At 39.2% G+C, this 16,529-nt stretch overlaps 1 protein-coding gene across 7 annotated transcripts in view; it reads left to right on the forward strand.

Moving 5' to 3' along the window:
• Nucleotides 1-16,529, forward strand: part of SORBS2 (sorbin and SH3 domain containing 2) — a 207,377-nt gene that overhangs the window by 15,281 nt on the left and 175,567 nt on the right. The window contains exon 2 of one of the 7 annotated variants that reach the window (XM_070499883.1): nt 2,478-2,583. The exons of the other annotated variants lie outside the window; for them this stretch is intronic. The gene's annotated coding sequence lies outside the window, so the exon portion shown is untranslated. The remainder of the gene's footprint in view (nt 1-2,477; nt 2,584-16,529) is intronic. 7 annotated transcript variants of the gene reach the window in all.

Here is a 16,529-nt window from a genome sequence, read left to right on the forward strand (position 1 = left end):
CATTATCTTTTAAGGATGTGGGATGTGAGATTGGAGTCTCAGAAATTTTGGAAGACTTTGATTATCTGTGTTGAATTTTTATACAACCAGGAACTGCTATATACTATTCTGAGTGCAGTGCAAGATGAAAATGCAATTCTTCTTGTTCAAAAATTATTAACAATTTCAAGATGAGAACCAAAGAGTATTAAATGCAGTACCTGGCCCTTCTGAGAACAGGGTCAGGTGCAAATGCTCGGGTCACAGGCTCATGATCCAACTCTGCACACAACTTGCATTTTTATGCATTATATATGAGCATATTGCCTTTTATGAATTAAATGCAATTTATTTAACAGGATGATTAATGATTTTGAACTACTGTGGGTTATCACTACTGGCAGCCATTCTTTCTGGCTGGAGTTGAAAGCCTCTTCTACCCAGGCAGGGGTGCTTGGGAGGCATGAGTCCTACTGTACCCTTGCCATGTACCCCACACAGTCAGGACCTCAATCGTGCCAGAACATCATCACCCAGAATCTTGCATCATGTCGAGGGGGCTCATGGGGTCCCCAACCTGGAAAGGATCTGGCAGCTACTCGTTATCATTCTATCTTCTGGAAAACCCTCTTTCCCTACCCCTTGCCGTGATAAGAGAGCATCCTGACATGGAAGTCAAAAATGAGCGTCCTCAGAGGATGGGGAAGAAGTGTGGGACCGATGGAGCATAATCTAGAATTCCTTCTATGTGAGCTGGGCATCTGCGGCTCTAGATCCAGGCCAGCGCTCAAAGCTGTATTATTTGCATTTTCGTATTTACGCCTTTCTGTGAATGGAACTCCCTATCTTAAAAATGCAAATGTAATCATCAATTTCAGACCTTCCTTGTAGTACATTACATATGAAACTAGGGATCTGCTTCATTGAATAGCACCAAGATGGCCCCAGACAGTCGTCAATGTCAATGCACACCCCACACCTCCTTGTTCCATTCCAGTTTGTCCTTCCTCCTCCGCCGTCTGTCTCTCCGTTCTCCTTAACTTGCACTATCCCTCGAGCCTAATGTCATTTCTTTACAGCGTTATCATAAAAATCCATATTATACTTTGAAGTGCCACTTGTGTTTAGTAAACAATTTCATGTTATTTTTTCTTGGTTGCTTAGTTTTACAAGTCAGTAAATAATCGTATTTTTTTCTAACATTTTGATATCCCATAACTGATTTTCCCTTTGTGCGTGCCTTGTCAAAGACAGGCTTCCTCCAATTCTGCGTGAAAGTCCCTCCAATTTTGCAGGAAAAGAGGGAGCAGATGGGGCAGGAGTCAGCAGGGAACCATAGAGTAAGGTCCAGTCGTGGGCCTGGCCTCCCTGGAGGCGTGATCACTGGCGTGTGATTTAATATCTGTCAACCGCGTGTTTGGTCCCTGAAAAATGAGGATATTATGCCTAGATCATAGGACCGTGTGTTCTACTATATGAAATAATTCATACAAAGTACACGGGACAGTACCTAGCACTTAACCGACTCTCAATTAATGACAACTATGCTGTAAATAAAAACCTCCTGTGATGAAAGAGAAATGAAGATCCCCCAGAGGTCTTGACATCTTAAAAGCTTCACTGGGCCCAGACAAAAAAAACTACATAAAATAAATAAAAATGAATTTCCACAATAGATAGATAAATGTTTAGATCTTCTTCATATAAAACCCACCAGACTTTCAATGATCATGTCATTCTTAAACTTGATGTTTAACTGAAAACTCAAAGAAACTTCTAAGAGGATCTGACAACACACTTCTGTACCTTCTAGTCTTGACTGAATTATATCACAGGAAGGCAAACTAATCTTGTGGTTCCAAATTATGCAGAGTATTAACTGCCAACACGCTGTTAGGATGGAATGGGGGAGACCATTATTTTTAAAGATTCGAATTCCAAAGACTAGCCATCCTGCCATTAGCTATGCTAATAGGGAAGAATTTTAATTAATCTTACAATCCTAAAGTACTCGCATAAGAATGCATTATCTGATCTTTTTCCAATAGATTTACCTGCTTAATTATGTTTTTCTTGGGCTGAACTAAATTTAATCTTCTTGTCACGTGGCGCTGAGCTTTGTGATCTGAAAAGTTAGTTAGGAATGTAAAATAACAGTAAGTATTCTTATAAATAATAATAATAGCTACCATTCATTGAATGCGTACTGTGTCAGGCAGCTTGCCAAATTCTTTAAATACCTCTCATTGACTATTCACAAAAACACTCTGATGAGGGTATTATTCTCATTTTACGGAAGAGGAAACAGGCTCTGAGAGGTTGAACAAGGCGTACAGGGTCACATGTGGGGAAGGTAAAGATCCATACTTGAGTCGGCCAGATTCCAAACCCTGAACTCTAACATTTTTCTAAGCTGCCTATTTGTGGCAACTTCAGATCAGCCAAAAGAAAATGTTATACTTCTCATTTTATCGTTCTCTCTGCATTTTTGTTTGTAGGCTCTATGGAAACATTTATTTATAAGAGTACACGAGGTTTCTTTATTCTCAGAGAGCAGAGGTAGCACAATAAAAGGAGCTGGGGGAGAAAAAAAACATCTAGAAGGTCAGTAATTATTATTCTTTGTGATGAGATTGTGGATGATTTTTCTTTTCTTCTTTTTGCTTGTCCATATTTCCTAAATCTACTTAAAGCTACAAAAATTTCAAAATAAGTTGCATATAGATGAGGACCAAAGGAAGATTGCGTGGCACCAATTGTCTTTACACATCTGATTATGATGCTATAGTGCTAAGCAATAGAAATTAAAAACAAAACAAACAAACAAATCCCTGGATATAAATATTTTATCAATTCCCTTTTATTTTTATAATTTGTCTCCACTTTAATTTGAGAGGTTTTTTAGATGTACCACTGGAAAACGGATTACTGCCAACTTGACTTTCTGTGCTCAGTGCCAGTGGGCCTGGTAACTGGCAGGCATGGTTTTACCTCTGGGTTAAGAATGATTAGTTCTACTTTGGAACTAAATACAGTTCATTTGGAGTTCAAAAAGAATTAAGAGTCTTGTGGCTATGTAGGCGTCGAACAATTTCCCTTTGTTAACTGTAGCCCTGATCTAAAGAAGAAAGTGGCCACTCTGAGAGTGTGTACTTTTGGGGGAAAACGATCTTATTTTCTTCACATTTTTAAGAGAGTACCTTGCATGATAGATAGGAAGTATGAGCACTAACGTTTACGAGAAATTCCATTTCACAGAGAAGTCCTAACACACGAGGTGAAAGAGATCACCCAAGGCATTTAAAATAAGAAAAATAAGGGAAAAAAATTCAAAAGATCATTCTCGAAGCGTTCACTATTCAACAGACGTTACGTGACCTTGCCTGATTTTGTTCATCCATGCTTCCATCATTCACTTTTCATTGGCACGAAGTAAGCTTTTCCTATGAGTTAAGCACTGTACTATACGAACCAAACAGAAGTCCTTGCCCTCACAAAGCTTATACTCTCAAAGTCTATTTATACTTTGTGTATGAGGCTGAATTGCCCAACTTATGAATATATGAGCCTGTACAAACAAAACACATGATCATACGAAATGTGGAAAAGTTTTTTCTTAAACATTCACTGAATTCATAAATGCATGTCCTAAATTTTATTCTTACGTGGGTGGTGAATTTATGCATACCATTGGATGATAATAAAATGTGGCACTGGCAAAAGTATACTCATTCTAATTTAAACAGATGTAGTTTTAAAGTTGTATGGAAAATTAGCGTACTTTTCAGAATTAGTACTTAGAAAAACCTTTAAAGTTGTTCAGGAAAAATGCCGTTTTAATAAGCACCATTACAAGACGCACATTGCTATGCTCTTAAAAGCACATTGATATCTTTTATGACTTTTCCCCGATATTCTTGGTTTTCAACTCAACGTTCAAATTTTTCAGAGGACAGACATTATGGAATATTTATAACCAAGTGCCCAAATCAGCTCTTCTTCCCATTTATGTGACGTGGAAAAGGAAAGCAATTTCAATGATACAGAGTTAGTGCTGAGTTACGAAAGTGGCTCATCTCAGGGAAATGTAAGCAGGGAATCTTGAGTGGTGCCCTAAATTAATAAAGTCAGTTGTTAAGTGATAAATATATTTTAGAGTACTTATCTGTGAAATGAGAGATACTCTCTACCAGCCCAAGGGACTACTGTAAGAATAAGAAGGGAACATTCTTGATGTTAAAATGTTAAAACGTCTTTTACATGAAGAGACCATCCGGAAGTGCGACTGGCTATGCAAATAAATGCAGTCAAATATGAGTGCCTAGATTTCTTGGCTCTTTGGAGGTAGAAACAATTGCAATGTTAGAGTCATTCAGCTACTCAGGTATCTTGTAATAATTCCTGAAGTTTAGAGTCCTTATCAATTTGGGCAAAGCCATTAGCACGTATCCAACAGATGAAATGACCAAGATACGCTTACTTTACTTGTAGAGCCATAGTGATTATCATGTAAGTGAGAATAGGGCCTGTTTTAGTTTAAATGCATCTTTGTGTGTGAGTGTGGACACTAATCGGCAGGTGTTAATAGACTGATTTACTTATTTCATTGTTTTCGTGTTTTATATCTTACCCCAATGCTTGTTCCTCTCAGAATAAAGTTCACAAAACCACTGAAGCATTGAGTGGAGATAAGAAATAAGACCCCAAATCTACCTCCTTGTAGACGGTGAAACGAGAGCCATTTCATCAGCTTAGAAATGAGCAAGGACCATTCATCAACGGTTCAATCACAGTAGGTAGACTGTTTCTCATTGAAACAGAAATGGCAAACACAGCCCCCGAGGAACTGCTCACTCTGATCTGGAAACAGTGCAAGACTTTATATGTATTTATATGTGTAGGAAGAAACGTCAAGTTCATAACTTGCTTCCAAACGTACTATGTTAGTTCCAAATGTACTAAGACAGTGAGAAGATGATCGAGAAGCAAAAATAGTAGCCAAGTTACTTAACCATTCATTACCTTGTATGTTTTCAAGAATTCTTTAATACTTCCAAAGGAGTTTCATGAAATAGGGCATTAAAGATCAAGATGATTTAAATGTTATGGTGTCCCTCTTAAGTGATTCTGTTGTAAGAAACTAACGTATTCTGAAAGCACCACGCAAATTTATCATTTTAAAAATAAAAATAGAGATGAGTTTGTAGAATAAAGTTATTCGTCTATTTGATAAATTATATGATTTATTATATAATAAATTATTTATAAATGTATCTTATGTAATTAATATATACTATATGCTTAATATGATATATTTATATAATTTAATATTTATAAATTATAATTATAAATGCAACTTATAACTGATTTGATAAATTATATTTTGACAAATAACAAAATAATGATGACTTTATTTTGAATAATTTCTGCATGAAACTTGAAGGCTCCGAGTGTTCTTGTATTTAATTCAAATCCGGATAAGATGAGCTACGGTGAATAGAAGGAGCGGTCCACGGAGATGGTTAGGAGCAAAAGAAAGGCAGTACCATTTCCTTTGAATAGTGAAAGTACCTAACGATCATGTCAAAGCAGCAAAGAGTAAGCTTTAAAAATGGAACTTAAGAGGGGTGCCGGCCTGGTGGCGCAGTGGTTAAGTGTTGTTACCATGCTGTGGTAGGCGTTCCACATATAAAGTAAAGGAAGATGGGCACGGATGTTAGCTCAGGGCCAATCTTCCTCAAAAAAAAAAAAAAAAAGGAATGTAAGCTGATTTTTGAAGAATAAAAAAATAAAGCAATATTATGTTAACTGGAAGAATAAAATCATCAGAACAAAGACACGTAACCTGGTCTAGATTTGTAAGCCAAACACCCCAAAGAATAATTGGCGCCTGCAGCCTGGGTGTGCCCTGAAACCCGGGAATCAGGTATTCATCCGCTCATGTTCTTCAGTCTGCAGGTAGTGGTGTTTGTTACTACCTGAAATTTCCAACACCTTTGTGGTTACCCAAAATAGAATGTGGCACCCAAGTCCAGTTTGGAGTCTCAACGATGTGTTCAAATGTGCGCAAGTCTTTTAAAAAGAGGCCAAGTGGATAGATCTTAATCAGCAACACGAAAACAGAGTTCGGGTTACAGAATGGTCAAGCTGCTGCAATTTATAGCTCAGGTTTGGCCGCAAGTGATGGGCACCGTTTGTTAAGACCTTTCCAGTTCTTTCTTCTTTTACCCAACGTTGTATACGCAAATCTAAAGGCGGCCTGAATTTAGTCCTCTTTATCTGTCTTTGCAGGTAAGATTCATTCCAGGGTATAATTGTAAGACTTGCCGAGTAAATGTACCCAAATATAATGCTATAAAATGAACTCAGCTGCAGGTTTCTGTTTTTTAGGAGAGTTTTACTAAGTAAGCCCTGCATGAATAAAAATAATTTCTCACTGAGAATTATCTCATTTTTGGAGCCATTTTTCTAATTATCGTAAACAGCGTTATTCTCCTTAGATAATTGATCAATTCCAGCATCTTTATTTCACTCGAGTGTCTGGCTATGCCTCAATTAAAATGTCCCTAGTATTGAACTTACAAGCTCCAATTTTTGCTTATTTCTCTTTAGGATACAGTCTGTTAATTTCTTTCCCCCACTGAATGCCTTCTCACTAAAATTATCGGGAATCTCATCTTTTCTCGTGTTTGTGTCTATTTTCTTTTCTCTCTAAGAACCTTTTTGTTGAAGTTGAAGCAATCACTTGATACTTAAATGAGTCTACTATTGTGGGTGGCATTAACCTCTAATTTAGTTCATCAGGGCTTTGAATAGCAAGTCTCTCTCAAAGCTGCTCCCAGCAAAAGAAAATAGCAGTTGGTGCTGTTGTAGCCGTGGTGTTCGTGGTACAGACTGACAGGACCCAGTGGGAATTCTCACTCCATCTCCCGCTTAGAATATGCTGTCAATGTTGTTTATGTCCTTTCACCCCCACTGGGACAGTGTTTCTCAGATCCTGGTCCTAGTAAGCTTTTCCTATAAAGTGATCCCCTGCACTCTAACTTTCAAAATGTAAAGGGGATGATCCGGTAGGTTTTGTAATGTTCCTTCCAGCTATGATTCAAGGCTAAATGAAAGGTAAAAAATATGGGGAGCCAAAATTGGTGCTGCAAGTTTCCAGGTTATTCCATATCTGAGGAGTGTTGTAGACAGGGACCTAGGGTAGGACAAATACATAAAGCCTGCCTCTTTAGGATCAGTGTCACTGGATTAAGGCATAAAACCTCATGAGTCCCCAAGGTGGAGACACTCCCCCAATGTAGGAAAGAGAGAATGTGGGAGGGGCAGAGAGGAATCAGAAGATCTGAGCATTATATAAAAGCTCCTGTGATTAAAGAAGAAATCAGACGAAGCTCACAGAAATCATGGACCTAGGTCATTACCATCTGTCTACAAAGGAAGTAAATATAAGTGATATATAGAAATAGCCACATTTGAAGGTGCCATTTATAATCCCCTCAGGTAGCATAGTGATCACTGTGACAACCTTTCTCTCAGCTTGTCCTTCCCTTCTAAAGACGTCGTGTGAGGAAAATGCTGTCTTGGATTTACTTTTTACTTAAATCTGCTCCCCAGAACATCAGTTCAATTTTTCAATGCCTGTTTCCCTCAGTTATTTTCACTGAAACAAGTCAAGCCTTCTGTGCACTTTCGTTGTTTTACTTTTCCATTCGGGGTAACCATGTCTTGCTTCGTTCAATACATCTTCATTCAGTACATTCTAACGACCAGACCCTATGCTAAGAGCTGGTTCTGCTTATGTTTTTAAAGGGTTTCCTGTCCTCAAGGAGCCTACAGTCTAGTAAGAAAAAGGTAGACAGCAACAATGATATATTAAAACCTCTTCTGCAACAGGCGCTAGACTGACTTACTGGTTTTCACCCAGCATCTCATTTAAGCCTCGCAAAAGGCTCCCAAAAAGGTAGGTGGTGTTGTCTGCATTTTATCCATAAGAAAACCAAGCCTCAGACAGATTGAAGAACTTGCCCAAAGTGGCCAAATTTGCCACTGGGGAAGCTAAACCTTGAGGTCAGCTCTGCCTGACTCCTAAGTCTTGTTCCTTTTCTCCTGCAATGTAATCCTCGCTACAATAGAAAGATACTTCAATTATCATTCATTGTCATTGTAGTCAGTGGATATAAATTAGTGTGTGTTTGTAACAAAGATGGATAGGATTATAACTCTGCCCCTCCCACCTGCCAAGGAAATGGTAGACTCTTACAGGGACTTACAAAGCCAATTCTTCTCTCCTTCTTCCGGGTTATTCCTTTTAATGCTAATATCTTTTCTCTTCAACATTCTTCTACTCACCAAATCAGATGATGATAATGTTGTTGCTTTGAAGAGGCTGTTATGTCAACCATAGACAAAGTCGTTAGCAAAGAAGGGAATTTTCTTTTTAGGGGGCGGATTTTCTTAATCCAGTTGTTTGACAAGTCCATGAATGCTTGTTTAAAATTAAAATTTTTAAAACCCCATAAAAGTCTGAATGTGAGCTATCTGAAGTAAATTATAAGGAAATTAAATTCAGTATCTAGGTGTGTCCAATCCATTCCATTTTCCCCACCACCAAAGTAAAAGTACATATATTTGTGAAGATCAATTAAAATATTTGCAAAGAATTTTTTTCTACCTGATTTTTAAAAATTACTGATTACTCTGTGCCAGGTGTGGTTTTCCACACATTATCTTCTTCAATCCTCTTGATGATGCTCTTAGGTAGTTAATGATATCCCCACTTTTGAGATGAGGGAACTGAGACTCAGAGATCATGCCCAAATCAAGGAACTAATAAAGGACAGAACCAGAAATTTAAGGACTATTTACTCTCAAAGCCCATGCTTTTAACTATGTGTTGTGCATCGAGACAGTGATGATAACGACAGCAACAACTGACACTTATGAGTGCCTATTGTGTAGCAGGCATTGTTTTAAGAGTTTTGCATATGTTAATTCACCTAGTCCTTACAGCAGTCATATAAGTCAAACACTGCTGTGATTCTTATTTTTTTAATAAGAGAACTGAAACGAAAGGAGATTCAAGTAGCCACCCTGGTGCAAGCAGTGTAAAGTCAAATTTGACGGTGGCAGAGCTTCCAGCAATTTGTTCTCAATCATTATGCTCTTGGCAAATATGGACAGAAAAACAAAATATTTATTCATGACTGCCTGTTATAAAATGGAATGTATGACAATTTATGTTCATTTCTTCAATTTATGGTACTTCATCAGAAACCGTGAGACAAGAAAGCATAAAATAACTTCCACATTGTATCTTTAGTTTTATTGAAAACTGGAGAATTATTGGCTTCTCATCCAACATACCTTCACCTCCATTATGACTGAGAGCATTCACCATTTTAAGAAATCCTAAGTAGAAATCTTAAAGGTTATTTAACATTCAAAGTCAATATATTACTAGCCTTGAATATCTTTCAAACTTATTTTTTCTGTCACAAGGACAAATTCCATCATCTAATTTAGGTTTTAAAAGCTCAGTAAGCTACATCGAAGTGACCCTGTTCAAAGTTTTCTGAACAATGCTCTGGCAGTGTACACCAAGAACAGGATAAACAGTGAGTTCCTGCCTTGTATTTCCTGTAGATTATTACTATGTTCTTATTTCTGTTGATATCACTCATCACTACATGTTAGTTTTAGGGAAAAAACCAACTACTTTACTGTATTTAGAGTCAAAAATATGGAAATGAGGCAGCTCCTAGAGCTTCAAACATTTTGCCTCTGTTTTTTGTGGCGATTTTCATTCCACGAGGAGATGATAATGGGCCTGAAACTGGATGTCACAACTGCTGTGAAGGCTGCTCGTTGATGTGTAGAAGTTCTTTCAAAACTTCTGAAACTATTTTTTACTTGATATCTCAATGGCAGGGCTAAGAGTCTACCACTGTCTTTCAGCCAGCCTCTGTAACGAAGTTGTCTTTAGATAATTGTGTCAGGTATGTTTCCAGCTTCCAGGAACAGATTACCTCAATGAGGCCATTTAACCAGGTGAGAGGTTGGTTTGCTTCAAACCACAAGAAGCCCTGGGTGGGTTCAACTTCGTCATTCTACCCTTAGCATGTGCCTTCCAGAATGGCATCTGCATTTCCATTAGCTAAGAGGAGCAGTGCAAGGTTAAAGGGCAAAGTGTGAAGAAGCCTTCTTCTCAGGAGGTTCTCTGTTCTTGTGTATGCGAAGCATTCGACAAGGTGTCCTGCCTAGGGCTTATTGGCCAGAAATAACTGCAAGGAATCTGGAAAGGTAAGTTTTTAACTAGGTATATTATCAGGATTCTGTAGTAAGGAAGAAAGCAAAATTGGGTCCTCAATAGGTAGAATGCAGCACGTGCCACAACTGTGATATATAACTTATTTTAAAGAGTAAGGAGTATGGGGCTAGCCCAGTGGCATAGCGGTTAGTAGGCTCTGCTTCAGTAGCCCAGGGTTTGTGGGTTTGGATCCTGGGCGCAGATGTACACACTGCTCATCAAGCCTTGCTGTGGTGGCGTCCTGCATACAAAATCAGGGAAGACTGGCACAGATGTTAACTGAGGGACAATCTTCCTCAAACAAAAAGAAGAAGATTGGCAACAGGTGTTTTCTTAGGGCCAATCTTCCTCACCAAAAAAAGAAGAAAAAAAGTAATGAGTTTAGAAATAGTGACTTGATTGTAAAATAAAATGTATTCGAGAGAAACTTCAGTCAAAAATGATCCTTAAAGAAATTCTTGCAGAGAAAAGGAAGGCATTTTCTAGAAGGTAAAAATGTGAGCGTTTCCTTTGATTCAGAGGTCCATTCTCCATCCCACTGTGTGAACACAAAATGTCTATCACTACAGGCACGATCAACTCTCTCATGCCTTCCGCTGGAGACCAGTCCAGTTCTGCCTCAGTCTGAGAGTCTAAACTAAGATTTTTCCCCTTTTTTTGTAAAATTGAGATATCATTACTCATTTCTTGACATTTATAACCTGCCTCTCCCATACCTTCTTATTTCTTGTATTTCCTATTCTGAATAGGACTATTGTTGCTGTTGTTAGTAGGTTGACCTTGCTGGTAAGAGTATTCTTTCCCAAGCTTTTCTATATCTGGCATACATAAAAGTGAGAATATTTGTAGGCACACTGAAATGAACCAGTGAGCTTGCTGATGCCTGGAGGTGGCTGGTCTGGGAGCTCCAGCCGCCTCAGGCCTCACCTGGCTACCTGACAACTGAAGGGATCAATGTTGTAGCAATATCTGTAACCCACACCAGTAGGTCGCACAAAGAGACAGGAAGGTCTGGACTAGAGGGCAGCTAACACAGAAAATATTACTATGTGCAATCTCTGAAGGGTCCCGTTTCCAACCTGCATACATTTAGGAAGAAGTTTTTGTTATGCGCTCCCTATAATGAATCTATAGTCCCTTCTAACTCGTGAATGCTGCTCAGCACTTCCTTATTGTTCTTTACTCATCCTTCATCTCTGTAAGTTTCAAGGACATTTTTCCAACATTCTGGGTATTATTTATGTGTGTGACTATCCTCGCAAGATTAATTTTTGTGGTCACAGTAATGATGGAAATGTGCCATAGATGCCTGGGTTAATTAATTCATCTTTTGAATGCCTCAGAAAAGATATTTTTCATGCTGTGCCTTGGTGATTTCAAAGTGTTTTACAAATTTATAAATTTATAAAAAGCATGTACAAACTAGGACACCTTCAGACATTCTTAGCTATTACAAGCATCCCTCTGCCCATGGTAGCAGAGAACATTACACAGCCTCTTCCAAGACAACATGGCAAAGACGGGCCCCCGGCCTCGGCCTCCTGCTCTGTAGCCCAGGCCCCGTAAAGCTCTCCTTTCCTCTCCTGTTGCGATCACATGCCCCTTTGCCAGAGAACAAGGTTGCAAATCTCCCAGCTACTTGTCAGTGACTAGTAATTCGTTGTGTGTTTATAACTAATGCACAATATGGACACAAGAAAGGGTTTCATGCCACAGGAGTGACGATGGCCTGACCAAGTAGCGTTATTGGTGTGACACTCAAGCCTGTCTGTCTGTCTGCTCATAAACTATGGTATAAACTATCAGATGTGGCCTGTAGAGAGCCAGGTGGCATAACTGTCTCGCAATACAGACAAATATGTAATTCTCTGAATAACCCTAGTCAGAAGAAATTTTTATCAGGGACCTCAACTGAGTGATTAATACACCCTAATAGAGTGTTACGTGATTCTGAAAAAGATCCAGAAATATACTATATGAGTGCAGGTAACTTGATTTATTTCAAACCCATTTAAAAAACAAATTATTAAGATAACAGAATAACTATATCCTGAGGGGACGACTTGTAGCATCTGCCTCTGATGACAGCTGTTAAACTGACTATGTAACTACAAGGCAGTAGTTTCAGAGAATTTTCTTGGTTGGAAATGGCTGCTTAATTAGAATACATCATTTTTTGCTTTTTACTGCATAAGATACTTTTTATTTCATAAGTTCTGATAAATATATTACAAAAATGGCATCGTGTGTTGCTTACTACGCCTTCTGTGGAATTATTTAATTCCTTATTTATTCAACAAGTACATATGGAGCAGTTACTTGGTGTCAGGCACAAATGTAGTACATGGGTGGGGAAAGCAAGAGAAGGGAAATGGGAGCTTCTAGACTAATGGAGGAGAAATACATTAATTGATCATTCAAATAAATGCAACTGAGTTTGACATTCAAGGGAATGAGGAATGTGATTCTTTAAGAGTGAAGAACAAAAAATTTGAATCAGGGAAGCCCTTCCTGTGGAAAGGACACTTCAGCTGAGGGCTGGAGGAGGCCTGGCATTACCTGCTGAGCAGGGAAGGCGTTACAGCGAGAGGGAACAGCGCCCACAAAGGCCCTGAATGTGGCCCATTCCAGGAACTGAAAGAAGACCAGAGAAGCTGGAAGAAATGGAGCTGGAAGGAGGGAAGGGAGGGGTGGGTGGAGACGTGAGAAGATACCAGATTGAGCTTTAAATAGGCCACTTTAAGAAGGCTTATCTTAAAGATTTTTATACCATATTTAGCAACTGTTGCATATGCTCAATTCCAATGGAATATAAATATCAAGAAAAGCTAAGTCATGGTTATATAAAACAGCAGAGACACTTCTTAAATACATATGGGATTCAGACAGTACATTTAAAAACAGTCAAGTTTTCACTAGAAAAGTGAGCTTTAACAAAGGTTTTAAGAAGTTATTTCTATATAATCTCTTGCATTTGATAATAGTTCTTCAACCGTTCATTAAGATTTTCCCCTTATCTGGTAAACTCTAGTCCTAGATTGTGTAACGGCACATATGATGGCAAATCACCTCCTAAAATACATTTGCTTCATATCAGTAACCAGGTAGTAGAAATAATTGGGCATGTGGTTTGACGACTTTCGAATAACTACACATTTAGATGTAGATTATGGGGAGTGGGGTTTGCCAAATGCAATTCATACAAACCCAAGCAAAAGCAGAGATGTTAGAGTTGGGAAGGGGTTTATAGCCCAAGCACTCTGCCTCCATCTCAGGGCACAAGTGTAGAGGGCTTGCCTAATTGGTCAGCTCTTGGGCTTGAGTTTCTCCACTCAGTGCGTTTATTCGCTGGTCAACACTCAGTGTCCTGAGCCTCCTGTCAATGGCCTGGCTGACACTAAGTAAGTGCATGATGCTCCCAAGCGTCATCATTTTTGTTGCGTATGCTTTACTTTGTTTCATGCGGTTGAAGCAGACAGGCATAAAAGATGTTATGAGACTTAATCTAACCTTCCTTTTTCATCCAACATGCCTGACTTCAGGGGTCCACCCCTTCCTTTAATCAGCAGGATCTGCTTTCTATAGTCTCTATACTATGAGAATCTGACTGCCTTTTCAATCCACCTTTGAAACTCATGCCAGTGTTTCAGACAGTCTCGCTGCCTCCCCCCCAAGCACTAAAGTATTTGACTGGGAGAATGACACATTGTTCTCCTGGAATATTAGACAAAGCTACTAAACTGACATGGGCCAGGGAAGCCTTCAGACATTTATAGTACAACTCACTTTTCAAAGGACTTCAGGGGAAAAAATGTCACCTAGAAAACAACATCCATGGGAAAACTTCATTCACTTCCTTCCTACCGGGATCCTCTCAAACAGTAGGAAGTGATGAGGAATCAATTGGGAATTCCGAGTTCTCTTGGGAAAAAAATTTAAACAACTCCCAAAGAGGCCCTCAAAATGCATGTATTCACGAAACCACACACATAAACGTCCCTGGAAATCATCATGGTATCTGAAAAAAATGACTAAATTTGGCCATATAAGGAAACTTGCACAGTTATTTTAGTACATTTTAGTTATTTAACCAACAATAGCATTTACAGAGTGCCAGGGTTTTCTACATTCCTTTCAAATAGCAGCTATTTTAATCCTCACAACAACTCAATAAGATAGGTCTTATTATAGAAGAGGAAACTGAGGCACAGGAAGGTGAAGTAACTGGCCCAACGTTACACAAAAGTGGCAGGACCAGGATTCAAACCCAGACACACTGCCTCCAGACGCTTAAGCATTGCGTATTTTTTAAAGTTTCCTGAAACAACCAACCTATCAAGTGAGAAGTGAAGCCTCAAGTGGCCTCTGCGTACAGAATTGGGAATTTTAAATATTACCAATGTGAGCCCACATTCTCTCTTATAGTGGAGATTTTATTTTTATGAAGCCCTCTGGAACACACAATTATCTGGTGCCACTTGAAAAAATGAGGAGTCATTCGGCAAACTGGTGAGATCGTTGAAAATAGTGTGCTCACTTATTTAAGGATGGGACAGAGGTGCTCTGAAGAAGGCCTGTCTACTCCAAAATACCGATCTTTCTTGTGGGTTCTAACAATTGGAGAGCTGTGTGAGTTAAGAAGCTCCTCTCCTGAGTTATAAACACCCTGTATGATGGTTTGGTCTGTGTCAACTCTGCCTTCGCATACATTGTTTTAGTTCAACCAATACTTAGCTGAGAACAGTCTCAATTTTTATGTGTGCTATGGAGGGAGAGAAGGAAATGTACAAGTAAACCAACTTTCAACACTTCCATCCATTTTTTTCCCGTCTTCATCTCTGAAAGATTATTCCCACTCCAGCCTCCGAAACCAATCCTGTTCTTACGGAGAGTTTAAGAACCTCAGTTAACATGGCGGCTGGTCCCACTCGTGACTTGCACCAGGGTTCTTGTAACTAGGTCTTTATCTTATTTTTCGGAGCCTGGATCTCTGCCCAGATGTTTGCCTAGTGTTCTAGTTCCTCCAAGACCAAGGCTGTGCTCTGCCTTATTCAGTGTTCCCTTGAACTCCAAACCTCACACAGCTGGGGACCTCTGTCAGACCTGCAAAAGCACGGAATGCCTCAGGCCAGAGTCCTCTTGCTGGCTGTAACACTCACCCAACCCCTTTGCTGTGTGGTTTCCAACATCTGTTCAGGTCTTGTCCTCTCAGCACCTGACAATCCCCAAGTGTCTGCTCCTCACTGGGAGGAACGTGTCTGGTTTCTGGATCCTGGCCCCTCTGCATCTCATCTGATGGGCCCCACAGCCGATCAAACTCTCAGTGCTTGCTTTTACATTAGAATCACCTGTGGAGATTTTTAGATATGCAGATGCTTGGGTTTCATCCAGATTAAATAAAGCAAACTCTGTAGAGTTGGGTGCAGGGTACGGGTATTTAAAAAAATTTTCCAGGTAAGTGTCATATGTACCCAGGGATGAGAGACACTACTCTCTACCAGTTTCTCTGAAATTTCAGGGATGTTGTTAAAATGTACTTGCTGGTTCAGTAGGTAAGGGTAGGCCTGAGAGTTTGCATTTCTAACAAGATCCCAAGTGATGACTTTGATATTGGTCCATGGACCACTATTTAGGCAGCAAGGTTCAAGACCAGTGGTCCTCAAAGTGTGGTCCCGAATCACCTGCAGACTTGTTAGAGATGCAAAATTTCAGGCCTCTCTCAAGACCTACTAAATCAGAAACTGGAGGTGGAACCCAGCAATCTGTGTTTTGACAAGCCTTCCAGGTGACTCTGCTGCTCCCTAGTTTGAGAACCATTGGCCTAGATGGCACTGCCCAACATAAATAGACTGCAAGCCACCTATGTCATTTAAAATTTTCTAGTTATCACATCTTAAAAAGTAAAAAGAAACAGGTAAAATTAATTTTAACAAAGTATCTTATTTAACCCAATATGTCTGAAATATTATCATTTCAACATATATCAGCATAAAAAAATTAAGGTGATAGTTTACATTCTTTTTGTCATGCTAAGTATTCAAAGTCCAGTGTGCATTTTGCATTTATATGACATCTCAGTTCTGACCAACCGTATGTTAAGTGCTCAATAGCCAACTGTATCCACCATATTGGACAGCCAAGCTCCAGACTGAGAGTGGTGATAACATCATCAACCTTTACTGAATGCTTGCTATGTATCAGGCATTACTTTGTTAAGCATTTTATGCGCATTATTTATATA

Source organism: Equus asinus, chromosome 27, assembly GCF_041296235.1.
Source record: "Equus asinus isolate D_3611 breed Donkey chromosome 27, EquAss-T2T_v2, whole genome shotgun sequence".
Lineage (NCBI taxonomy): Eukaryota > Metazoa > Chordata > Mammalia > Perissodactyla > Equidae > Equus > Equus asinus.